At 34.4% G+C, this 27,064-nt stretch overlaps 1 protein-coding gene and 1 non-coding gene across 2 annotated transcripts in view; one reads left to right on the top strand and one right to left on the bottom strand.

The window, feature by feature from the left end:
- Positions 1-27,064, bottom strand: part of Mid1 (calcium-permeable channel component Mid1) — a 188,329-nt gene that overhangs the window by 143,874 nt on the left and 17,391 nt on the right. The window lies entirely within an intron of this gene.
- TRNAS-CGA (transfer RNA serine (anticodon CGA)) lies at positions 4,237-4,309 on the top strand. The gene has a single exon. It is a non-coding gene; the product is annotated as a tRNA-Ser (tRNA).

A 27,064-nucleotide genomic window follows, 5' to 3' on the forward strand; every position in this document is an offset into this window, starting at 1 on the left:
CCCAAACCCGCCTCCCAATCAATCAATCCCGATTCTGATCCTGTTTGTGATACTAAATCAAGAAGGGCTAAATGTTGATATTAGATTTAAAAAATAGAAATACCAGATTGAGTTCAAATTTAAGGCTTCAAGGATTAATCCATAAATAAATTTATGGCTTCAAGGATTAATCCATAAATAAATATATGGCTTCAAGGATTAATCCATAAATAAATTTAAAGCTTCAAAGATTAATATATAAATAAATTTGTGGCTTCAAGGATTAATCCATAAATTAAATTATGGCTTCAAAGATTAATACATAAATAAATTTATGGCTTCAAGGATTAATCCACAAATAAATTTATATCTGCAAGGATCAATCCATTAATATATTTATGGCTTCAAGGATTAATCCATAAATAAATTTATGGCTTCAAGGATTAATCCATAAATAAAATTATGGCTTCAAAGATTAATACATAAATAAATTTATGGCTTCAAGGATTAATACATAAATAAATTTAAAGCTTCAAGGATTAATACATAAATAAATTAATGGCTTCAAGGATTAATCCATAAATAAAATTATGGCTTCAAGGATTAATCCATAAATAAATATGAAAATTATACTCGTCGACCTCAAGTAAAGACTTTTTCACTAAACTAACCAACCGCATAACAAGAGTGGTATATCCTTTTAGTATCACATCACTCTGGTTCGTTCAGAATCTAAAATGTGGCTTGAAAAAGCTTTCACGATACTTCCACACCTTCCTTAAGCCAATTGCTACACACCCCCAGGATGTTTCCCAATTATCGGGGTATGACTCCATCAGTTGTGCGGTATTCAAGTAAAAAAAAATTGTTTTTGGAATAACTTAACGAGTGAAACCTCAAATTGTAATATTTAATTATTGAAGACAATATCAGCGATTGCTAAACGAATATTTGAAACAGAAAAATCAGAAAACGTTCCGGTAACATCTAGGACTCAAACCCTAGGAATTGCTAATATTGTATACAATAATTAAATATTCAATTATTAAATATTTTTTTATATAAATCTTTTATTTGTTTTGTAATTGGTGGCTGATTTGTATACAAATCTGCAGTTTTATTCCGAGATTGATGAAAATTTGCACACTTGACCCTCAAAACAAGAGGAAGGTCACTGTTTAAGTCTGATTATGAAAAAATCTCTGTGACACCCGAGCGACGCCGGGGAGTTCAGCTATTAGTTAAGGCGATGCCATACGTAGTAATGCAAAATCATGTGTTTTTGATTTGAAAATTTGATCGCCTAGAAATGTTTCAGATGCTTTAATTAAATACTGCGAGTAGAATACATCTTGGTCTTTGAAAGAATCGAGTATTATTTAGATAAGTCTTTTAATAAGCCCAGAAAAAAATAATGTATAAGACCTATGAAAACTGCTTTAAACTTCAAAATCTCCTACTTACGAACCCATTTTCAGTTATGATTTTATTGTATAATATGGAAAATTAAGTTATTTATAAAATGATCGAAAAAAATGTATGCCTGAAAATCCACAAAATAAAATAAAAGGCACTTTTTGGCCATGTTTTTTTCTTGCATAAATCAAAACAGTCGGATGGTGTTAAGTGGGAATTTAAATCTTATCGCCATCTACGTAAGGGTTGTTCTTGATAGCGGCTCAATTTAAAATATTACACGACGTAGTGCATAGCCTTAATAAACTTGTACACCTATGCAGCGGCAATCAACGTAAGAAATTATTATAAAATATGCAATATCAATACATTTATGGCGTTTTTTCACCCATTTGTGTTGGTTAAAACAACGTCTACAGTTTTAGCAATGCCACAGATTATGTAATTGTAACCAGAAGAACACTTGAGTGCTGTAGACTAAAGAAAATAAAGTTATAGGTGTTATAGGGCAATGACCCTACTGATAAGTTCTCTACACCATATAGCTGTAATATTTCTATTTATAAACTCCAGAGTTAGATGACGTAACTCCTGAAACTCTCGCTGAAACATGAACGCTTAAATTTAGGACTCTCCCAAAAATATTTTATTTTCCTTTAAGACATGTTTTTTCCAATGAAAATCTTTGGTTCAATTCATGTGAAACATTCTCCGTTAAATCGTTTTGCGTTTTAAAACTAAAATAAATACCGAAAATGAATCGATACACCCAAAAGATTTATGAACTAGCTAGCCAGTTCTACGCTAGTGATTTTAGCATTGCTAGGTGAGATCTTTCTGCCGACGCAAACATATGACTGGTCCGGAACAAACAAGGGCGCAGAATGAGAAAATTCACCGAAAACGTGAAGCATTGCAAGACAAATCATTGTTTAATGACAAAAAGGGTTGGTTCTTTTTTACTTGGCAGCGGTATTTGGCAGCTTGGTTCGTTTAGTGTGGAGATTCATCTTGTGCGAAGCTCGGAGCGATGTGCAGAAGGCTCTGCGCAGAGCGGCGCAGGCTGTACGCCCACGCAACGGCTGTATAATATCCGAACATCTGATTATGAGGGTGGCGGTAGAGGGTAGCGGGTAGAGAGAGGGTAGCTACTTACGGCGTTAGATAAAATGTATCGAAGCAGAACGCCCAAAGACTTGAGGGCTCTTTTTTTCGTCGCGAAGGATACGGCCAACAGTTTATTTTTACGGCCAAAAGAGGGCGTTAAAATATGGAACTCTGGCGAAATTAATCTTTGGCATTATTATTTTCGCTAAATGTGATTCATACATTCAGGGCCCGCGAAGTGGCAATGCAGAAAGTCTCTTTGCTCCAATTTCACGCCACTTACGAGACTACAAGGAAATGACTGTGAAATTTAGCAATTTACGGCAAATCAGGAGAGCGAGACGCGTTTTGTTATTTTCAAGAGGCAATTATTTCAGACGGAATTTTGTATTATTGAGAAATTAGTAGGCTTCCGAAGTCGCGGGTTCAAATTCCGAAAAATTTCATTTGATTCTCGTGTTATTTCACCATTTTTTAATTAAAAATAATAATATATTATACCTTCGTGTTACTCTGGTGAAAACTGAATAAAATGCCTTTAGCCGTGTTTTGCAACCAGATCTAAATAGGTACTCCCCTTTTTTCCTCTTTCCTATATCATTCCCCTCCTCAATCGATTATTTAAATTATTCGTTTTCCTGTTAAAAATGGGACTGGATTCCTATTAAGAATGAATTGACAAATTCCATAACAAAATAACAGTACCGCATGAATGTGTTATGATGAAGTCGGAACATGCGTTCTTAAATATAATAGGAATTCCTCATCTCGTCCGTATATATTGATTTGGACAGGACCACCTGCGTTGATCACGTGTTCAGATATATTCTGAATGACTAATATTTTATCAGAAAATGATCACATAGTCACATTTTTAATAGTATAGTGATACAAAAAGTAGTACTCATTTTTCTCTGTGTAGTCTCACTGATTCCATGCGATAGAGAGCAGTTAGGACTCTTGTGCAATAAAACAAGTCGCTTTTCACTACATTGTTGTATTGTGGTTCATCCCTCCAGCCAACCACTCCTATATAACACGATGATGAGTACAAAATTATCAGGCTCAAGGGCAAACCAATGAATGCTGTTGATTCTTACCGTTTGGAAAATCATATTCTAAAGAAAATTTTTACAATGATATCTTTTGGAATTTTAAGGAACGGAAATTTTTAAACTGCATCAAGCGTATATCTTAAAGAAGTACGGAATTGTCTGCAATGTTTTAAATAAAAGCACATTCTTTTTGACCTTGCCTGTTTCGCCCGACAAACGATTTAAATTGGGTACTGGTGAGCGATATTGACCAGTTTGGGAATTATTCAGATACCATATAAGAATTTCAGCTGCTCAGTGCCAGTGGGACTATGGTACCCCTCATGAAGATATATTATGGACATAAGAATTATCCTATTTAATTGAATGTCAGCGTAAAATATGGAATACTGTTACTGGCTGTACGTTGACGAATAACGAAAAAAGGGTCACTTATATGAGTGCGATATGATTAAAATGGTTTTGACACATTGACCGTCTTAATAATTAGATTATTTCAAGTATATCACCTAAAAATGTAGACAATTTGTCTCGACGCCATCTAGTGAGAGAGTTAGCACTTACAATGCCTTTCTCATATAAAATAAAGTTGGTTGTTTTCAGGTGAAAAAATGTAACAAGCAGTAATTGTTGAATGAAACACTAGTATATATTGAATTATTTCGCGGATAAGAGATAAGTCGCCATAGCTCAGTGGTCAGAGCTGTCGACCCGAAATCGAAGCGACACGGGTTCGAGTCCCGTTGGCGTCATGTATCTTTTATCAGGAGATTTTTCAATGTGGATGAGTGTTTCAGGCGAATAATTATTGCTTGTAAAATAATTATTTCATGCCCGTTCAACGCGGGTGTTGTTTAAGACTGTTAAACAAACACCATGGTAATCAGTAAAGTTTTTCACTGTTCTGATCTTACGCGTCGCGTAATATTTACACCGCGTTTTTTAGTAAGGCAAATAGTGAATGGAAGAACGAGGAGTGAAAATAGATATGACTTGAAGAATATACGTTGTATTATAGTTATGTTCGATGACCAGATTTGAATGGTCAGGTACTTCCCCACCTTCCACTTCCCCATCTACTTATCCTCCCTACTACCTTAAACCTCACAACATACCCCTTTTGGGGATGCCATAGTCTTACTGGATCCAAATGGTTGGGAGCAGTTGAGACTCTTGTGCGGTATTTACAATAATAAAATAGTACCCTTGAGACCCATTTTTTACACTACAACGGCAATTCACCCTAAATCCTCATTTGGGCAGAGAAATTATTTGTACCAGGCTCCACTTCTATTTGATGGCCTTCCAGATCACATTAAATCGTCAAATTCCTTGTGTACATTTGAAAAGATTGTTAAATTATTTCTGCCACCCGAGGATTTCCAACATATTCTTTCATCTTTGTCCTTTTAAATTGTGGCATAATATTTTGAATAAGTTTATTTTTACATCCTTTTCTTTTTTAATGTAAATTTTTTTCTCTCTCTTTTTTTCTTCTCTGTTTTAAAAAAAATAATAGTTTGTTACAGTTTTATTGCAATTAAATATCATGGTCACCATACATGTTTACAGCATTATATTGTAATGAATAGGCTGATAGGTACCATGTAGGTATCCAATTCGCAGAAACGTAAATGTAACAATATTGTTATCTTAATATTTGAATTATTTTTTTAATGTTTGTACTATTTTAAATCTCTTATAATATTTGTACTATTTTTTTAATATTTTGTAAAATTATTAACCTCAACACAGGCTTGTCCTAGTGAGGTTAAAAATTCTAACTTTAAAAAAAAGATACAATGTAAAGAAACGATAAATAAATAAATAATAAAATAAATAAAATATATATTTTTTACGTAAATATCGCCCAAGAGTCCCAACTTCTCTCAACCATCTTAAGCCAGTGAAACTATGGAATGGAGATGCGGATTAGGAAGATGGGGTAGAGTTTCTGGCTGTTCAGATCAGGTCACCAAACATGGCTAAAATCATTTCAAGCAACGAATAAATTCGCAAAGGTGGTCTAACACCAGGGCGATACTGAGAGTATCTTCCACTATGATAATAATATTATTGCCCACTTTATTATCACATTTACGTAACGCTGATTACGTAACTAGATTACGTAACGCTGTCCGAAATGTTGGCTAAAAAAACAAGAAGCGGAGCACGGCATGGTAACCTAAAAAATGAATCATTTACATGACTTTTGGATCACGATAATACTACTACCAAAAACCAATGCGAAATGAACTTCTCCACATTTTTCTGTTCTCTTGATAATTTTAATTATAATATTACCCGAACTTGTTGGTCATTAATTAAACGGCCCTTTTGCGGCCCTAGTAGAATAGTAGGCTGTGAGGGTTTTTGTCGAGTGACCGTTCATCCGTTGTCCTTGAAAAAAGAACCTCCGAAAGCCGCCATCCCCCAACTCCCAGTTTCTCCCCCCGCCCCCTCCCAAACACGGTGATGAGGGTGTAGCAATTCAAGGTGTCACTCGCCCCGTATACACGTAGAAATCTCACCTCTCAATACATATCGTACCCTCAAATGAGGACCATATTCGGAATTACGATATGAACACACACACACATAATATACGACTTATAGCGATCTTTTTACAGATAATACAGGGTTTTCCAATAAGAGGTGTTATTTTGATATTCAATCGTAAAAAATCAATGGTTTCGTTGCTTGTGTGGCACGTAGGGCCGTCTTGTTGAAAGTAAACGTTGTCCAGATTAATGCCATCCAATTCAGGCCATAAAAAATCATTAGTCATCTCTCGATAGCGCAATCCATTCACCGTAACTGTTGCTCCAGCCTCATTTTCTGAAAAGTAAGGTCCAATGACTCCGCCGGACCGTAAACCGCACCAAACAGTCACACGTTGAAGATAAAGAGGCTTTTCAACAATAACTCTTGGGTTTTCCGAGCTACAGATGCGACAATTTTGCTTTTTGACGAAGCCACCGAGGTGGAAATGGGCCTCTTCACTCAAGATGATTTGCATTTGATTCACTCAAGTGAATTTTAATAATTTCAATGCGTTGTTGAAGCGTGTATCGTTCCATATGTATTAATGACGTAGTTTCTACATGTCAAATGTCAAAAAATGACAACTTCAAAAGTAACATCTACCGAAATAACGGGCTATTCAAAATAACACCTCTTATTGGAAAACACTGCATAATATGACATTTCACCGTCAAAAGTATTAATTTTTAAGTTATTCTACCGTGTTGCGCTTCCTACTTCTTTAGCCACCGTTTCAAACAACGCAGCGGACAATCAGGGTATATGTGTGTATTTTTTTTTTTTTTATATATTACTAACTTATGAGTACCCGGCGTTACTTGCGGTTATCCTTAGGAGATAGACATAACCATCGAAGACTTTTCTGTAGACCTTTTTAAGATATACAAGTCGTAGTACATTATTTTGATGTATCTCACGAGGTTGAACCAGCGTTAGCAATGTAAGCGCCCGAAAATAATCTTTTTACGACCTGATTATAAAACATCGACTTTTCTCTACTTTCTATAAATACAATGTGCATGTATTATATTTATAAGCCTTTCGGAAGAAAATCTCTAAATGATGGTGAAAACGCTATCAAAATCAGTTGCGTAGTTTAGAAGAACTGGTGCCGCGAAGCTGCGACTCCACTATATATTTAGAGGTGGTGCAGAGGCTCTATGAGGCCCTATGCCACACGCCCAAAGGACCAGTCCCAAACTACACCGAATGCTAGGTTATGGGACGATTTTATGCATCCGACAAACTCGATGGACAGTGAAATAATCAAAGGTATAAATCTGGGCTTCTGGAGCACAAGATAAGCCCAGATTGGAATGCAGGAAAGATGGACTCACCCGTTGATGACTATCACACGTCTCCAGGAGTTTTGGTTGATTTCACTTCACAAAATATATGTATAATCGCCCTGTCTGATATTAATTATCACTCCGAACTCTGATAAGCAACTGACTCCACTTGTCTGATTTTACATGTGTCGCAACAATATTTTTACTATGGTGACATTTTTGGGATGGGTAAAAGGGTAGGTAGGACATTTGCAGGATTTTGTATTGATATTACACTTGTCCATTAAGCCTGTGGATGCATACCTAACAAACCCCCTATATATTGCGCGAACAAGAACTAAGGGCACAAACAGAGATTTTCACAATTTTACCTTAATTATTATCGTTTTTTTATATTAGCGCGCGCCTTTTAAATGTACATCTCGCTTTCAAACAATCTTCTTCATCTTTTTGAACGCTTGCTAGGTAGCCTTAAATAAGAAGCTTTTGAGGTAGCCGTTAGCGATGGAATAACATGAATTGAACAGTGTCTTATTTAATCAGCTGTTCGCTATACTCCTTGTCCTTACTGCGTACACCGCCTAAGTTACCTGTCCGCCGCACTGCCCGCTGAATTACACGCGGTGAAGGTTCTAGTCTGTAGGTAGCTTATGCCACTACCAGTGGCGGCAGGTGGTTAAAATATGTGAGGTTCCACCATGTCAGATAATAGATTGAATATTAGGTGGGTATAAAGAAATTTTATTGAACATTGCCTGAAAAGGAGTACATAAACTGGGGACACAATATCCACAACAATTTCACAAATACGCATTAACGATTTTTTTTACATTTACTACGCATAGGAAAATAATTTATATCAGGGCCTATTTCATCTTTGGGGAGGCTGTGTGGGGGTGTTTTTGTAGAAAGGAAAGAGTGAATGTGTCACAGGAGAGAGGACACACAAAGCCGAGCAGTTGAACTCAAGAACTAGTCGTAGAAACGACTCGCTCTCATGTGACAAATGCCAACTGTGTACAAATGTTGGGCGCGAGTTTGGCGTGTTTCTGACTGTGCACCGGAGAATTAATGACGCTGGTTCATTTGAGCACCTTCCATTGCAATACCGGTAGAATGAGGACTGCATTCCCTTTTTGCTTTTGCTCTAAAGTGCAATCCGTTTGTTGAGATAGTAGAATCTACCAAGCGGACCGACCGATTCTGTCGATTTTTTTAATATTTGTATTTTGAAATTCCAGACTAGAGGTGGCTGCCAAATTCAAACAGTGCAACGCACTTGCGATTTGAACAGGGTAAACAGTTGTATGCTATAAAATACCAGTTAACAAACCGTTCCTTCCGATATGGTAGTAAAAGTCCGAGCGCTGATCGCGTTAAGCGCTTTCGACTTGTCACAGAATATGTAAACATTCTCGTAAAATTCTGTGAGCGATATTTGAAACCAGTGCTCTGAATATAGACGCAAATCGATCTGCATTTGCTATGGATGCATATAGAGTCAGCTATTGTTATGCATTATATAACCGAATCGAGTTTCTTATTGTGATGTGGCGTGACGGAAATATTGTAGGTTCTTCGGCGCTCGAAAATGTTTAGATTGGCTGAAATTCAGGGAGTTTGTACCTCCTCCACTCCTTACAGATAGCCGCCACTGGTTACTACTACCTTCACACAATAAACACGTAATAATACATAATATTATTATGTCTGGAGCTACGGAAGCGACTACAGTGAATTAATCGTCCTTTATCGATTATCAAGTGTCTTGGATGTTCATGACTCTGGACGTTTCGGTAAACGAGCAATTTTTTAAAACAATTTCTTGTCGACAACGTATTTCTGTAAAAATTTCCGTATCGTTAGTCAAGATTGTCGTGTATTGCCTTTACTTGTCGACGTATTGCCTGTCTTGACAGTGAATTTGCTCTGCAACTGATATAGCAACAATTTTGCTGTTCCAAATCTGTTTCATGTAAGCTCTGTTCCGCACAGAGCGATTAGTGTCATATATATACATTTATCATATTATTTAACTAATACCATTACTTAATATATTAATATGGAAATACATTAAGCTGCTTACTGCGATTTAAAGCCAATTTTACTGTCTCTCCCATATTTTCAGATTCTATAAATGTTGGCACATTATGGCAAGCGAACGCTCTAAACGTTTTTGCAAACATGCCATAATATGCTACAAATCGCTCAGTAAATATGATTGACATTAAGGCGATGCACTACGTCGTGTAATATTTTAAATTGAGCAGCTATCAATAACAACCCTTACGTAGATAGCGATAAGGTTTAAATTCCCGCTTAACACCATCCGCCTGTTTTGATTTATGCAAGAAAAAAACATGGCCAAAAAGTGCCTTTTATTTTATTTTGAGAATGTTCAGGCACAAATATTTTTTTTTTTAGGTCATTTTATAAAAAACTTAATTTTACACATAATACAATAAAATTATAACCGAAAATGGGTTCGTAAGTAGGAGATTTTGAACTTTAAAGCAGTTTTCATAGGCCTATACATTTTTTTTCTGGGCTTATAAAAAGACTTATCTTAAAAATACTCGATTATTTCAAAGGCCAAGATGTATTCTTCTCGCAGTATTTAATTAAAGCATCTGCAACATTTCTAGGCGACCAAATTTTCAAATCAAAAACACACGATTTTAAATTACTACGTAGTGCATCGCCTTAACTAATACCATTACTTAATATATTAATATTATAATATATTAAGCTGCTTACTGCGATTTAAAGCTAATTTTACTGTCTCTCCCATATTTTTAGGTTCTATAAATGTTGGCACATTGTGGCAAGCGAACACTCTAAACGTTTTTGCCCACATTTCACAATATGCCAAAAATCTCTCAGTAAATATGCCTCTATATTCACAACCAACCCTCCACCAAAACTGTTATAATATCGAACGCGATTGACTTTAATAAATAATTTCACCATATTTTCCTTCTTACACAACTTTGATGGAGTTATTGCAGGAGAACGTTTTTTTATGTCGTGAATTTGTCTCACGTATACATTTTTAAATGCGCTTATAGATGGCGTTAGTTGAATTATTAACAGACCTCGTGTTGTTTTGAGTCGTTGCCATGGTTTTATCCGGGTACCCGGGCTTTGTCGTTTCTTGAAAATGACCGTTCTTTTGTCGAGACCCAGCAAGACTTTCGGCTGCAATTTGAGACTACTTCCTGTAAGGCTACCTGAAGGAAAATGTTTTTAAACATCGGCCTCACGTCTTGGAAGAACTCAAGGGTCGAATTCGGGAGGAAATGTGCGAAAATTCGGCCCAAAATTTCAGAAATCGCCTTCATCAATGTATTGCTGCTGGGGGCCATCATCTCTAAGATTGTAACAGTTTCAATTTTACCCCGGGAATATAAGGTTGACTCGTCAGTAGTAGAAACTACGGACCGCCTAGCCATCAGTTATACAGCCGTTCACTTTGGAGAAGTAGCGAACAGCTCGACTAGCGATGAAGGAGCGAACCAGTACTCATCAACGGGAAGCGGTAGGAGGTGGTCTACTGAGGTAGTGAACTCTAGATGACATTTTGGAACGTGTTAGCTAGCTAGATGTTGCTGGACGTCGTGTTCAAATTATTAATACATTTTGTCAGATCAAATGCTTTACTCGCATGGCGCCCTTCAATATGTAACAAGGACAGTTCTTATATAATGCTTTACGTAAATTCCAATCTACAAGGGCTTCCTGTGGAACCTTGCACGCGCTCTGAGTTATTATTCAGTTTAATTATAGTGTATCTTGTTCTTATTATGTACAACATAACTATTATCTTAAGGCGATGCACTACGTCGTGTAATATTTTAAATTGAGCCGCTATCAATAACAACCCTTACGTAGATGGCGATAAGGTTTAAATTCCCGCTTAACACCATCCGCCTGTTTTGATTTATGCAAGAAAAAAACATGGCCAAAAAGTGCCTTTTATTTTATTTTGTGGATGTTCAGGCATAAATATATTTTTTTTTTCGATCATTTTATAAATAACTTAATTTGCCACATTATACCATAAAATCATAACCGAAAATGGGTTCGTAAGTAGGAGATTTTAAACTTTAAAGCAGTTTTCATAGGCTTTTACATTATTTTTTTCTGGGCTTATAAACAGATTTATCTAAAAAACACCCGATTGTTTCAATGGCCAAGATGTATTCTACTCGCAGTATTTAATTAAAGCATCTGAAACATTTCTAGGCGACCAAATTTTCAAACCAAAAACAAATGATTTTGCATTAATACGTATGGCATCGCCTTAATACTCGTAAATTTTTACACTTGCGAGTAAATGTTAGATTATGTCATAATGTATTTTATTTTTAAATTCTACCCCATACATTAGTATTTAAGATATAAATGGATTTGGTATTTAAATGTTAAAATAGCCCTGCAACGTGTGTTTATTATATTTTAATGTTACAAGACTTGATATATAAAACGTATGATGTACCGAATAAAATAAAACAAACCCCAAGTTTCGCCGTTTTTTTTAATTAGCACTTAAAAACTGTACTGTCTGTTTTTGCAATGACTGTTTTGTCGCAACCTGTACCTATTTGTGTATTACCTGATATGTTTTAACTGGATTATTCTCACGAAAGTGATATCATCTGTTAAAAACTAATATAAATAAATATATCAATTACCAAATCTTCGAACCACTTGATCGACAGATAGATTCACTTCAATGTTACATCTAACTTAATCATATTCTCTTATAGTATATTGAAGTCACTTTCTCATTGTAAATCAATTAATCATTCCCGTACAATGATAACTTATTGTAAGCATAACGAGACAAGCTAGCATCGAATCTATAAGTGCCAGTTATAATATATCTGAATACGTTATACAGTGTTGATAACCATCAATCAAATATTATGTTCCCTGTGACCACTTCCTGAATAGACGAGTAATTATTGTCTTACTGGGAATAGTACAGACAACTAAGCAGATTCAATACGACAAAGGAAGCAGTCAATGTTATTTTATCTACAGTGCAATGCAGTTCATTTCGATAATTTAATCAATGTAGGGAAAAAAATCGCTCAACGATGGCAATATTTTGTCGCTTTGAAACTTCAATTTTAAACGACTCCGTTTTTATTAATTGTTCTTTTTGCTGTGTTTTTCATCCAATTCTGCTAATAAAAAAACTATAAAATATTTTTATACCCACTCGAACGTTTGGTTGTATATACATTCATTTACCATATTATTTAAATCTTAAAAATATTACTATGGAAATATATGAACTGTTTACTGCGACATAAAGCCAATGAATCCACACAGATTTCGCCGTTTATCCCATATTTTTAGGTTCTATAAATTTGGCAAAATTATGACAAGCTTGCCATAACATGCCAAAAATCTCTTAAGCCACCGTATTTTAGGTTATTGTCTTAGGTCGCATGTCGCGGTCGTAGTTCCTACAAAATTATTTAGATAGAAGGAAACCAAATCGTTTCTGTATTGCAAACACTAAAATACTTTGAAGCCACAACTCTTCGAAGAGAACCGCAAATAACCTTATTAAAAACTACTTGTCAATGAATGGTACATTTGAACCATCTGTCAGAAATTTGGCTACTGGAAGCATTGTGGGTGGAAAACAAGAGTCACGTTCTAAGGAAATGTACTTAAGCTGTTTTTAATTTGATTCTAGAAAGATTCAGTGGATAAATTTCAAAATATTCTAAAAATTAAACCGAAGCTCAAGTGGCTAACTAAACAACGTTGGTAATAAATTTAGTGTCTGGTGGTATTCAGTGGATAATTATTGATTCTTTCAGCAACAGTGCTGGTGTTAAAACGACCCGTTCTCATGCAAATTAATAGTTTAAAAAATGTGTACACATTTTGAACAATAGATTTGCGTTTCTTTGGGTTGCACATCGGTGCCAAGAGAATAATGATGTTAGTTCTTCGAAACACCTTCCATTTATACCGGAAGAAAAAATTCAGCATTCCCTTTGAAATTCCCATGTACAATGTAGTGGCCCTCCATCTGCAGTTTAAAAAAAATATCTATCATAAATAGGAGCTTTAGACCACGGTATTTAGTATGGTGAATCGACAAAACCCTATATCAATACGATATTAGCTAAATCCTTCATTTATGGTCAGTTGGCGATATTTGCGAGCACGGTCAGCGTATGATTCAGACATTCGGTAGACAAAAGCCACCGCTTTTAGTGCGGCCTCCAGGGCATCATTTAAGCTGTCAATACACAAAAAAATGGAATAATGTCATTCGTAATGCAAAATTACTGGCTTATTACTGAACGCAGGTGAACTAACGAAGCTCTTAGAATTGAAATAAGTAATAATATCCGCGATTGAATCCGTTTGAATTTGAACAAATTAAAGTTGTTCGAATATCACAAGTTTTGGCTAAAGACCTCATTAACTAATTAACTCCCTGTTTAGTGTCAAAAAGTTCACATTAACTTCAAATATATATTAAAGATAGTATTTCTCTTTGACATAGTCAATTTATTCGTTTTTAACGTAACCGTTTGACGTTAGGAACGTCATCCGCTAGTGTTGCCAACATAAAATAATTTATTATTTATTTCGTGTCAAGATCGGTTTGGCTATCAACAGCGCAATCGTGCTCGGGATATCTATATAAGATCGTTGGAAGTCAGGCCTATGGATACGATATTGTTTCTCGATCTCTGGTTTCGACAGAGTTTGTTTCTGAACTGAAAAATATGGATTTATAAAGAGTTTATCACATATCTTGCCTTTTTTAATCCAGTTTACGGATAACTTGAAATATAACAGATTTTATCTTATTGCCATAATTATTCATGTTAAATGTTTGTTACGCAATGGTCTTAGGTCTAAGCTAACGAAACAATATTTTAAAGCTCCTTTCTTAGCATCGTTTCAGTTAAAATATTTTTTAGACGAATTTATAATTTCTCTAAAGTTTTGTACGTCTGTACTCCCCGAGTTACACCATCCCTCCCACGCAAACTAGGGGATGATTTTAGCAGTGGTTGCTTTTGAGAACACCCACGGCTACCAGTTCAGAGTAAAATAAAGGTAGTGATAGTGAGCTGGGGTTGTTCGAATGTAAACCAACAATATTGACATTGTAAGAAAAAGGGTGGATGCGTTTGGCTTCCCTCCAATAGCTTTTACCTGTATTATTATCCAATAAAATAATTAATTTAGTTTAGCGATGTACAGTTTTTCTACATTTACTAAGGCTGTAAATTTCTTTTTACGTTCCGTTTTCGGTTCAAGATGGTAGCCGTTTTAAAAGTTCAGTAAAGATTTTTTTAAAAGAAAGATCGTCGTGTTTATTTGGATTTTCTTATTCTCAACTTTTCAATACGATGGTACCTACCATCTTGAAAAAACTTTGAAAAAAGAATAGTCAATGAGATTGAGAGAATTTGTTTAATTCCTTATTTGAAATGTAAGAAAAAGTGTTAAATGATATATATGTTTTATAAATAAGTAGGTAGGTATTTATGCCTAGGTACTTACAAATCTTATGATTTCAGAGGAAATTTTGTATATTTTTTTTCGAAAAAATGCTGCAATAGTTTTTGGGAGGGTTTATCAAGTGTTTGAAAAAGATAAAATATAAACTGAAGATGTGTGAGAAATGATTTGAGATTTTCACGGCCAAAAGTATTAAGGTGATTTATTTTTGGGGTATTATGCCGTAATGCGCTTTCTCACAGCATTACAGTGTCCAATATTCTTCATCGAGGCAGATGTGTGATAATGGACTGCCTTGATGATGAACACTGTAATGCCGCGCGAAACGTTGGCTAAAGAAGGAGATAGCGTAACACGGCATAATACCCCAAAATTAATTACTATTTATTTATTTATATGTACGTCTAAAAAGGCTTTTTACATAGATACATGATGCAGTGTACATAGGAGAATATCTGTATTATACAGGAGATACTGACAGTAAATAGATGTAATCCATTGTAAAGAAGGTACAAAATACACAATTTTACAATTGTGATAACAAGTATAATGAGAAATAATTATAAAAAAACTAAATAAAAAAACTAAATATGAAGCACTATTAGTAAAACGTAAGAGTAACATAAACCAAAAAAAGAAATTAAAACAACACTACATATAAGACAAATCATTAAAACTAATTTACCAACGCTACTCTAATTTGTCGGATTCAACAAAGTGTTGGTGTACAATAACGGAGACCACCAGACCACACAGTGAAGCAGGCAATGTCTATAGAGCTTCAAAGACAGTCATCCAGAGGTAGACCAAAGAACTCCTGGATGACCCAATGCTCCAAAATCCTACAAAGAAACGGCCTAGATGAAAGCGACACTCAGAACCGAAGAAGCTATAACCTGAGAACGAGAAGAGCCGACCCCAACAGCCTACCTAGGCAATGAGTTGGGATAGTGCTAGGAAGAAGAAGAAGAAGAACAAAGTGTTGGTGTAGATTATGCTTAATTCTATAAATGGGGTCAGTAAATAAATCAATAACACCCCCATACTTGTTGCCCAGCATCATGCATCCTATTGGTCAGTGAGTGTGTTGGTGACCTGATGTAATAATCGGTGAACAAATATAACATTTTGTGTGATAACTTCCGTAGCACAGAAATAAACTCTTTGGTTCCATATCTAGATTCTGTGGGTTCACAAAACGGCGAAGGCAAAATTTATAGAGTTTATGTAGTTAGTTATTAACAATTTAGTATGTAATATTTTAGTAAAGTTAATTATTTGAATCTGGTTCTGAAGTAGAAAATAGTTCTCAATTTTACCATGGTTTGAGATCATCATTCTACTTTGAAACGGTACCTATATTGCTGTAATTGACTAGTCTTTCCTTAATTATTTATCTAACATCACAAACAATGATGTCATAGTTCAATTATGTATGGGCAAACAGAACTTTTAGAAATTACCGGTATCGCCCTTTGGGAGAGAACATTATTGTTTTCTCACGACAAACGACGCCCGCACAACGCACTCAGCCGCTCCAAACTAGCAAAGAAAAACATAGAGTGCATGAAATCAATTGTTACAATTATCGTTTTTTCGGTCCCTCCCGTCAATTTTCAAGTATGTATTAACTTATTTTCCTGTTAGGGAGGCTCAGGAATCGAAAATTGCTTTATCTCTATCCTTCAATATATTTACGAAAAAAATCAATTAAAAGATTTAAGGTGTTAATCATTAACAAATTGAACATAATTATATTGCGTTATGGTTGGCGATTAAAATAAGTATATAATATCTATGGCCAAAAACAAAAACATACAAAAAATGATTTTTTTTATCAAGATACTGTTAAATTTGAGACTGCATGACCATTTAAAAAAATATTTGTCATTCAGAATATATCTGATAATGTATTCACGCAGGTGGCCTTGTCCAAATAAATATAATTGACGAGTTGCGACAATATTATTATTTTTAAGAACACGTGTTCCGACTTCACATTTTCGTGCTTTACTGAAAATTCTTTATTATATTTGTTAAATCATTCGTTATAGGCCTCCAGTCCCGTTTGTAACAGGAAAACATATTTTCATCAGATATTTACAAATTAACAATATAACAGTATTGTTTAGGAAAATTTGAACAAAAGGCTAGTTGCTGATCCGATTGAAACAATTCGTTTTTAGTTTTCTCCGTACATGATTTGCAATTCAATTAACAAAAGTATGATATCTTGGTAGATTGAAAAATGTTCGATTTTTCACATTAAAACCACTCTATAACAAAGGTATGATATCTTCGTAGCTAGAAAAATGATCGACTTTTCACATCAAAACCACTCTATAACAAAGGTATGATATCTTGGTAGCTAGAAAAATGTTCGACTTTTCACATCAAAACCACTCTATAACAAAGGTATGATATCTTGGTAGCTAGAAAAATGTTCGACTTTTCACATCAAAACTACTCTATAACAAAGGTATTTTGGTAGCTAGAAAAATGTTCGACTTTTCACATCAAAACTACTCTATAACAAAGGTATCTTGGTAGTGTGAAAAATGTTCGACTTTTCACATCAAAACTACTCTATAACAATGGTATCTTGGTAGTGTGAAAAATGTTCGACTTTTCACATCAAAACTACTCTATAACAAAGGTATCTTGGTAGTGTGAAAAATGTTCGACTTTTCACATCAAAACCACTCTATAACAAGCCACGAATCCGGTGTGCATGGTCCTGGTATGATATGCTAATCGTGAAATGCGCTCCGTTCTAGAATACCATAATAATAAGTTCATTCAATACTGCTTCCGCCAGCAGCCAGATGATCGATTGAACTAGTATTGATGTAACTTCACTAACGGCATCCCAGATAAGATAATATTAATGCACTTTCAGATATTTAAAAGCAAATGAAACCTGAAATGCTGCACAAATTGTTATTTAGATGATGCTTTGTATGTAATATTTGTATATATATTTTACATATCTTCAATAAATTGTAACGTAAGTAAATATAAAATCTCTATCGAAAATTCCCTCAGGCCTTTGGCATATTTTGTCAGAAGGTCGGTTTCCGCTTAATAATAATAATAATAATAATTGGATGACTTGTATAGCGCCGTTTTTGTGCAAAATCACATCGGGGGCACTGTACAAACTTATAATACATTTCTACAGTGATCTATGTTATTACTTAACTATTTATGGAGATAATGTACAGTACAATACTTACCTGGTAGGTCACTTGAGATTAACACTTAATTAACATTATCTAATTGTTTATTAGCGAAATTTAGATACAGGATTTAGGATATAATTGGAAAATTGAATATAACTGGACTTCCTCTTAGGAATGGTATATTTAATTTAAGGGTACGACAGCTTAAAAAGGTAAGTTTTCAGCTTAGACCTGAATTCTGTTGGACTTGTTATGGATCTTAGTTCCAGAGGGAGTTTATTCCAAGCCTTCGGCCCAGATTCTCCGAAAGCGCGATCACCAAACTTAGTATTTGGCTTGCGCATAGGTTCTATCAGTCTGCCTACAGCTGATGATGTTGCTGATCTATAAATTGCGTTGCTGGGCAATAAAATCCAAATAAATGGAATATTTCTGAATAACGAAAAAAATATAAAAATACGCGCATTTTATAAGACAAATGTTATCTTCACAGCTTTTTTTGTCATTTCAAACAAAAGTTATTTATAAAAAAATCACATAAAAACTTTTTTTTTTTTTTTAATTATATTTACTCAAGAAAAAATTTTACAATGTGTGATATACATATATATATTTCACTAGTAATAAGATAAAAGATATTATGATATGATAAATATTTATTATTTTTCAATGCTCTCCCATAAACCATTTAAATTATTATGTGGTTAACTTTTCGATTTCAGTATAAGGCGTGGTGTTTTTCTTTCTATGTTACGATACAAATATGCATTATGAACTTGTTGTAATTATTATATGTATAGGACGGCCGGCATAGTCCAGTGGTAATGCATTGGACTGCCATTCCGAAGGTCGCGGGTTCAAACCCGGCGTGCGCAAATAAATTTTATTTAATTAATTTGTGTTATTTCACAATTAATTAATCAAAATAATATATAGTATATTTGCGGCACGTTCCAGAGTGGAAGATACTACCAGTATCGCCCTGGTGTAAGACCACCATTCAGAATTGAAACGTTGCTCCAAATGGCTTTAGCCGTGTTTAGTGACTAGATCTGAATAGCCAGGTACTTCCCCACATTCCTCTTTCCCTTCCCCACTTACCTTCAGCCTCACAACATCCCCAAATTGGGGATGCCATAGTCTCACTGGCTCCAAACGGGAGCAGTTGGGACTCTAGTGAGGTATTCACTATAAAAAAAATAAAAAATAAAAAAAAACCATATATTTACAATGGCGGTATATCATCAAAATGGCAATTCAACACACCTAAAAAAGGTGGTATAAAGTCACGAAAAGTGATGAAACAAAAAGTAAGTTAAATAGGTAACTATTAAACCTAGTTTTTGTTTTATCACTTTTTAAAGGTGTGTTGAATTTTCATTTTGATGAAATATCAGGGAACCATTTACAAAATACACTGTTTAATTGTTAAACATACACATCCTTACTAAAACACATGGTGTAAATATAAATACATCATAGTAAGGTTAGAAGAGTGAAAAACCTTGACATATTACCATGACTTTTGTTTGGTTAAAACGGTCTTAAACCAGGCTCAAGACCGACTTTACCGGGCGTGTAAGAATCTAATTAGTAATAGCCATAATGTGGTTAGCATGAAATCTTTAGCTAGAACGAAATCTTTAGTTGGTTTTTCAGTTAAATAAAATGCACATGTATAAACCAACCATATTGTAAATTGTTGATGTTTCTAAAATAAAATTACGTAAAAAAATATAATACGTCAGATTGTTTGATGTACCAAAAACTTTCTTAATTACCCCCACATTGCTTTTTACGGACACATATAGAAATTATAGAAAAAAATATACTTTTATAATCTACGAACGCCCCGGTCAGTTCTCTCCTCCAGAGGATCTAAAGGAATATGATGATTGTAGCTACATTTGCCATATCCCTGCCTGGTATTTCAAATGGTGAAAGCCTTCGAAATAAGGCATTATCCTCGGTGTGAATGTCCCTGGTGCCAAGCCTTCCACGTGTGCTTTAACGACCCCTATAAAAGTGCGAGTGGCGTTGGGCGGCCCTAGCGACCAGACCAGTAAACACTCACGCCTTTAATTTTGTCATCATCTGGCAAACAAAAAACGGCGGGAATTTTGACAACAACTGGCGCCAAATCGAGAACTAATTCTCAGAATCAAACAGAATACGTCATTTTCAGAATGGGTTGATTTGTTTGTTTTCGATTTTTTTTTAGCTATCGCATAATGGACATTTTACACAATGTCTTTTTCTTCCATATCTAAAATATCGTCAATATTTAAAAAAAATTGAGTATTTTTTTACAATAAATATGAAAATTTATTTATCATGTTACAAATGCTGTTTAAGCAAAAATAAAAATAGATTTTTCCTCTACATAAACAGACAAGAAAATAAATAAGAAAAACGCAAAATTTATCGATAAAATAAAAAGAAGGATTAAAAAAAATAAAAAAATTATAAGCTCTTGCAATAGTTTTCATATGGGTTGTCTATTAATCAGATTCGGGATGAAAATTGAAGTATTCTATGTTGGTAACATTTTTCATACAGATTAAGTTTTTGGTAGTCAGTGCTTTACGTAATCATTTATATTGAGTGAAAATGTTGCATTTTTATTTCGTTTTATAATAGCATAAGTCCCCGGCGTTGCCCGGAATTTTTTCGAAATTTTATATAGACAGTGACTTTTCTCTGGTTTTCGAAGGTTAAAGTTGCAAATTTTCATCTGTAAAAATTGTATATTTGCATAAAAATCAAAACCACGCTGCCCACCCGTCACAGACACTCTCCTTTGTATAAATAGATATTTTGAAATATTAATTATAAGACTATGATGTATTTATTATTGGCTGTGAGCGTATATTACTTATATTGGTTTTTCTCTAAGGCAACTATCGGTGCGATATCGCAAGTAAAAACAAATAAAGCAATTGTTTTTCATATCGGTTCCGATGTGGTTTTCATATGGGGATCAGTATGATAAAACGCATCGTGTAAAATGCCAATAAAGCAAGAGTTCAAATTGCCCATGGCCATTAGAAATATGGAATTGGATTCGCACTGTTATATATTTTAATATCGCACAAGAGTCCCAACTGGCAGGAGTTAGTGAAACATAGCATCCTTAATTGAACGATAAAGATCCCGAATTTCGAATAACTCAAAATAATATTCCTACTTATTTTTCATTATTATAATCGGAAAATGTTGCTTGTGCAATGATGAAGAACTTGACCAGAAAGGGATTGAAGATTGAATTTGAACGTCTGGGTGAAAATCCGACTATTTTGTCCACTCGACTAAGACTCGATAAAGAAATCAGAAAAAGTAATGTCTACTTAAAATCAACCCTAAAGAAAAACAAATAATAGTGATAGGTAAGTAACCCAAAAAAAGCTAAGCACTAGATGCTGACAGTGTAACTACGGAGATCTTAACACAAAAATAGGAGATTATAAAGAAACCATTACGACCGTCCAATATTCCTGATATCAAATGTAACTAAAATTGGTGAAAAAGTAACAAAAAACAACTTGTGTATTATCTTGAAGCAAATAAATTATTTCAATCTAGGCAATATGGTTTTCGAGAGACGCTAAGCACGCAGGAAGCGATTGCAGAATTAACCAGAAACATGTATAAAGCCTTAGATAAAGGAAAAAAATGTTAAAGTATATTTATAGACCTACGTAAGGTATTTGAAAGCGTATCACATTCAACATGTATATGTACAAACTAAACAGTAAAGGAATAAATGGCAAAGCCAAATCATGGATAAGAAGCTATCTATGCCAAAGACAGGGCCGGCCCCATGCTGTAGCAGTCCGCACCTGGCGCCAAATTGCCAAAGCGCCAAGGCGCTGATCAAGGCCTCACCTAACACATCGCCCTTGAGATTATTTGTCATAAAAACCGCCCTGCACGAAAACAAGGAGCGCCAAAGTTTTATTAATAAATAATAAATTAAGTTAAAGATAAAAGTCTTTGCAATTCCACAGTAGGTCCATCCTTTTATTTTAATTTTATGCAAGGGTGTACATAAGGGGGAGGGGGGTTAGTAACGGCTATTAGAGCAATAAATATTCTGAAAACCAGGTTCGATATAAAACCATTATAATTATTATATACCATAAAGACGGACAGAAAACGATACAAATATCAATATTGCTATACCGGTCTGTGGCCGAGTTGACATCGCGTTTGGGACCCATCCAGGCGTAATGTGTTCAATTCCTCGGCTGGCTAAGTCCTCCAACACAACACAAGCAACATTTGCTTACTGTGGTGTTAGTAGGAGATTTTCATATATTGTCAGGTTATTCGTAACCCGGGAATGTTTGTCTTTCTTTTTAAAAAAAAATAATTCCCAATATAAACTGTCCACTGGGTCTTACAAGGTGCGATTAAAATTTTATTGATTTATGCAATAAATCAAACATAAGGTATCTTGTAATTATAATAGATAATAATATTAATTAGAAACCTCAAATAAATTCAACCGTAGATAAATTATTCGAATGAAATACTCGATCACATAACTTAATAAAACATTTACTTAAACATTTGTCTATTCCGTATTAAAATACGGGATCGTTGGTTGGGGTTCTTATCATCATTATAACTTGAAACAATACTAATCTAAAAATATTCACACTCTTCTAAGCTCTTTGGAATATCATTATACATATTAATATGCCTTCACTAAAGACACATTAAGGCGAAGCTTAATGCCAAATCACTATTTTGATTAATCTTTATAACGAATTGGTGTACATTATGAATACCAAAAATATGCTTTAGATAAATTGAAGGTTTTCCTATCATTTCGCATGAGTAGAATACAAATAAAAAAGTAAATTACTCAATAAAAAATATAAATGTAAACTACTAAAAAAAATATTTTTTCAATAGAAACGTATGAACGCGTAAAGGAAACAACTTTAAAAAATACAGTATTATAGTTAAGATTATCTGTGACAGTTTCACTTGATTAAATTTTTTGCTTTCTTATAAAATTATTTGCAAAATAAATAAAAAACAGTTTTGTGCTTGAAATCGAACGTTTCTAGACTCCGTTTGTCAAGTGATTTTAATGCCTATTACCTAAAATATAAGGTATACACATGTTTGGCTTGTAGCTTCCTCTTAAAACCTTAGTAACAATTTATACCCAGAAATATTAATTACTATTACTAGTGTTAGAAATAACACCATAGGAGCACTTGTGGTAACACGGTTACGTTCAACAGCACCCCAATATCATTGTTAACCAACTAACCATCACGCCGTTCCCCGCAGTGGTAGGTAGAGAGGAAGGGCCGCCAAACAACTACCGTACCGTAGTCTCATACATACTCTTCTATTATTCTGACACTTGACATGGCCCGACTCAAGTATCTGATTCACTTGATCATGCCATGTCTTCCTCAAGCGTCCTCGACTTCTGCTACCATTTATATTTGTGTCATTTAGTCTACATGCCCAAACCATCTAAGCGTCTCTTTTTAAATCAAACTCATTACGCTTACATCAGCCTTGCACTCTTTGCGGATCTTCACATTTCTCACACGATCATGCATGATTTTACAGACATACGCCTCAGGGATCTTATTTCAACGGCATTCACTTTACTTTCATCCTATATCTGCCTGTTCCATGCTTCACTTCCATACATCAGGGTAGGTACCAGCAATCCATTGTAGACTGCTAGCTTCGCTTCTTTGGACATTTTTTTGTTAGCGCCAACTGCGTTCAGTCCTCCATCAATGGAGTTACCTGTATTTCATTCATTCATTATTTACCCTTCTTTCAATATATCTGTCAGCCTACCCATCTCTCGTAAACATTCTTCTTAAATACACAAACTCATCCACCTTCTTCAAGTATAATATCATTATAAGTAGTATAAAGGCATACAATTAATAAATGATATTCCTACGGACCTACGAACAGAAGAAAAACTTCAAATATTTTTTAAACACATTTAAACACGCATTTACGTGAACCGAGATATAAATGATAACCGTTGATAATATTATGTTAAATTTTATTTTTTATCTTCCAAAAGGCTATTTTATACTTAAGAGAGATAAGGATCTAAAGTCACTTTTTATTTCAAGTTTAATATGGTTGTAATTTCTATCACCTAAGAAATTCTAAAAATATAGTACTATAGGATTCATATATCTTATAGGTACTGATTTATAAATGTGGAAATTCTAACTATACAATTGTAAATGTTCTCCAAAATGCCCTGGAAATAATCTCAGACTTGTGATGTCCCGAAAGAAAACAATCATCTGTTCTGAATGCAATTACTAATGTTATGAAAATTGACCCTGGTAATATATTACATCTTTGCGATTCTTTCAAGGATAAAGAAACCAACCTGTCACTTCGAATGCAATCAACAATGTTCTCAAAATTTGTTTTGACAGCATCGCCATTCCATTGTAAGAATATTATGTACTAAATACACAATTTGGCTGTCCTGAAACTGGAATCCTTCCCAGTTGGACAGACAAAGGTTAATTTTGTTTTGTATTGTTTGTAATTAATATTTTATATAAAATATAAATTTATTTTCCACTATTAACTTGGATTGAACCCCCGTTGAGAATGACCACGTACCGCCACTGCTCTACGGAGGCTGTTGTTCCGTTGACAGGAAAATACGAGATCTATTTTTACTTTTGACAGTAAAAACCAACACGCGTTGTTACGTTTTTTGTTAGTAAGACCCAATATTACGTACGGTAACGTAAATACAGTAGCCTCTCCGTTTAGCGGGAAAAATGGTTAAAAAACTCGGTACAAAAGATTTAACGGTTAATCCAAATAAATTACTACACAATTTATTCATTTAAGATAATATATATTGTATACTTTGCGGCACGTTCAAGAGTGGAAGATTCTCTAAATATTGCCTCGGTATAAGACCATCATTCAGAATTAAAACGTTGCTTGAAATGGCTTTAAGCATGTTTGGTCAACATAACTGAATATCCAGGTTCTTCCCCATCTTCCTCCTCTTCATCTCTTTCCTCTCCCCACTACCTTTAGCCTCACAACATTCCACAATTGGGGATGCCATAGTGTCACTGGCGCCAGACGGTTGGGAACAGTTGGGACTTTTGTGTAGTATTCACAGAAGAAAATATACAGTGGAAGAATTTTATATGTTGTCAGGTTATTAGTTACCTGAGAATGTGTTTGTTTAAATCAAATTTAAAAAAAAATAATTGTGTGCGATATAATGTCATATTGTTCAGCCGTCTCCTGGTTAAGCTTTTTTATCAGTAGTGTTGCATCATGGAGTTGTCGAAACCAAAGAGGGTTTATGAAATATGGGGATCCAAGGTCAGGAGATAAAAAAAGATTATGTCGTGTGGTTCTTTGGGATGGATTTGTTTTCGGGTAAAAATACGATACTGTACGAACAGAATATAAATAAATAATAATATATTTACATTATAATGCAGCATCACGTTCATTGGTCAAATGCATTGACCTCCTTGGTCGTGGGGTAAGGCTCTCGACTAGCAATTCGAAGGTTCAAATCCCGGCGCGCGCAAGTAAGAATTTGTGTTATATCACATTTTATGTATTTAAAAATAATATAAAGTATATTTGCGGCACGTTCCAGAGTGGCAAATACTCCCAGTATCGCCCTGTTGAAAGACCACCATTCAGAATTGAAAAGTTACTTGAAATGGCTTTAGTAATGTTTTTTTTTTTTTTCACCATATTCGTAAAATATATTTTTATACAGTTTTTTACCTGGTTTTTGACTACCACACTAGACACATATCCGTATTATGGTAGTCGAAATTTGATGTTTGTTAAAATTTAAATTAATTTTAAACTTGTTTGGGGACCAGCTCTGAATAGCCTGGTATTCTCCTACCAGAACTCTTTTCCCTCCCCCACTACAGTAAGCCTCACAACATACCCCATTTGGGGATGCCAGTCTCATTGGCTCCAGATAGTTGTGATCAGTTGGGACTCTTGTGTATTGTGCAGAAATCCGTTTTTAAGAAAATTAGTTTTTAAATTTTAGTGTTAAAATTATTCCCGCTTCGAATAGTAAATTTGTAAATTATAAAAAAAAACCGATTCCCCTAGTTTAAATTGAAAATCTCACAAATTATCCTACTATAACTCTATTTATCCTTTATAATATAAATTTTTTCTTCCTACCAAATACAATAATTTGTATGGATGTTAATTTTGTAATTTTTTTTACTTTGTAACCAAGTTATATTATTTTTCGCAAATGTACACTCCTCTTCCATCCACAAACAAATGCTTTGAATGGGAGTGTAGTATAAATTAAAACAGTATGACTTGTAAAAAACAAAAATAATAAACAAATAAAAAAACAAACAAAAAAATAATAATATTTTACAAATTAGTAAAATGTACATGGTGCCATTTTGCAGAATTAAGTGAACTTCTTAACTCGGTTTTAAAATAGTAAGACCTAAATTAAAAATGTTTAGTGATAGAAAATAAATACAGATATATATGCATATAAACACAGTTAAAAGCCGTATTTAATTTATTTTACCACGAGATTTTTTTGTGCCTCCTGTAAAATTTGACAAATGGTAGTTATGCATTCTACGAATTAAGTCGATGTATTTGTACAGCGCCTTTGAACGATGCTGTATAAATCATCCAAATATTATTATTATTGCCATATGCGAAGGTATGTTTCATAAACACTTGTCCCCAGCAGGGCCGGCCATATGAGAGCGAAATTGGAGCAGTCCGAATCCGAATTGTCAAGGCGCCAAGCGCTGATAATACCTTACACCTAACACATAACACATTTTTCATTTAAAACGGCGCAACAAAAAAACGAATCATCAGAATATCAAGAAGATCAAGGCCGGCCCTGGTCCAACGAGATTGTCAAAATACCTATGATTACATATACGATCTCTACAATATTGATCTTCCCGAATTACCT

This window comes from Hesperophylax consimilis, chromosome 26 (assembly GCF_061612785.1).
Source record: "Hesperophylax consimilis isolate HC1 chromosome 26, BYU_Hcon_1.0, whole genome shotgun sequence".
Lineage (NCBI taxonomy): Eukaryota > Metazoa > Arthropoda > Insecta > Trichoptera > Limnephilidae > Hesperophylax > Hesperophylax consimilis.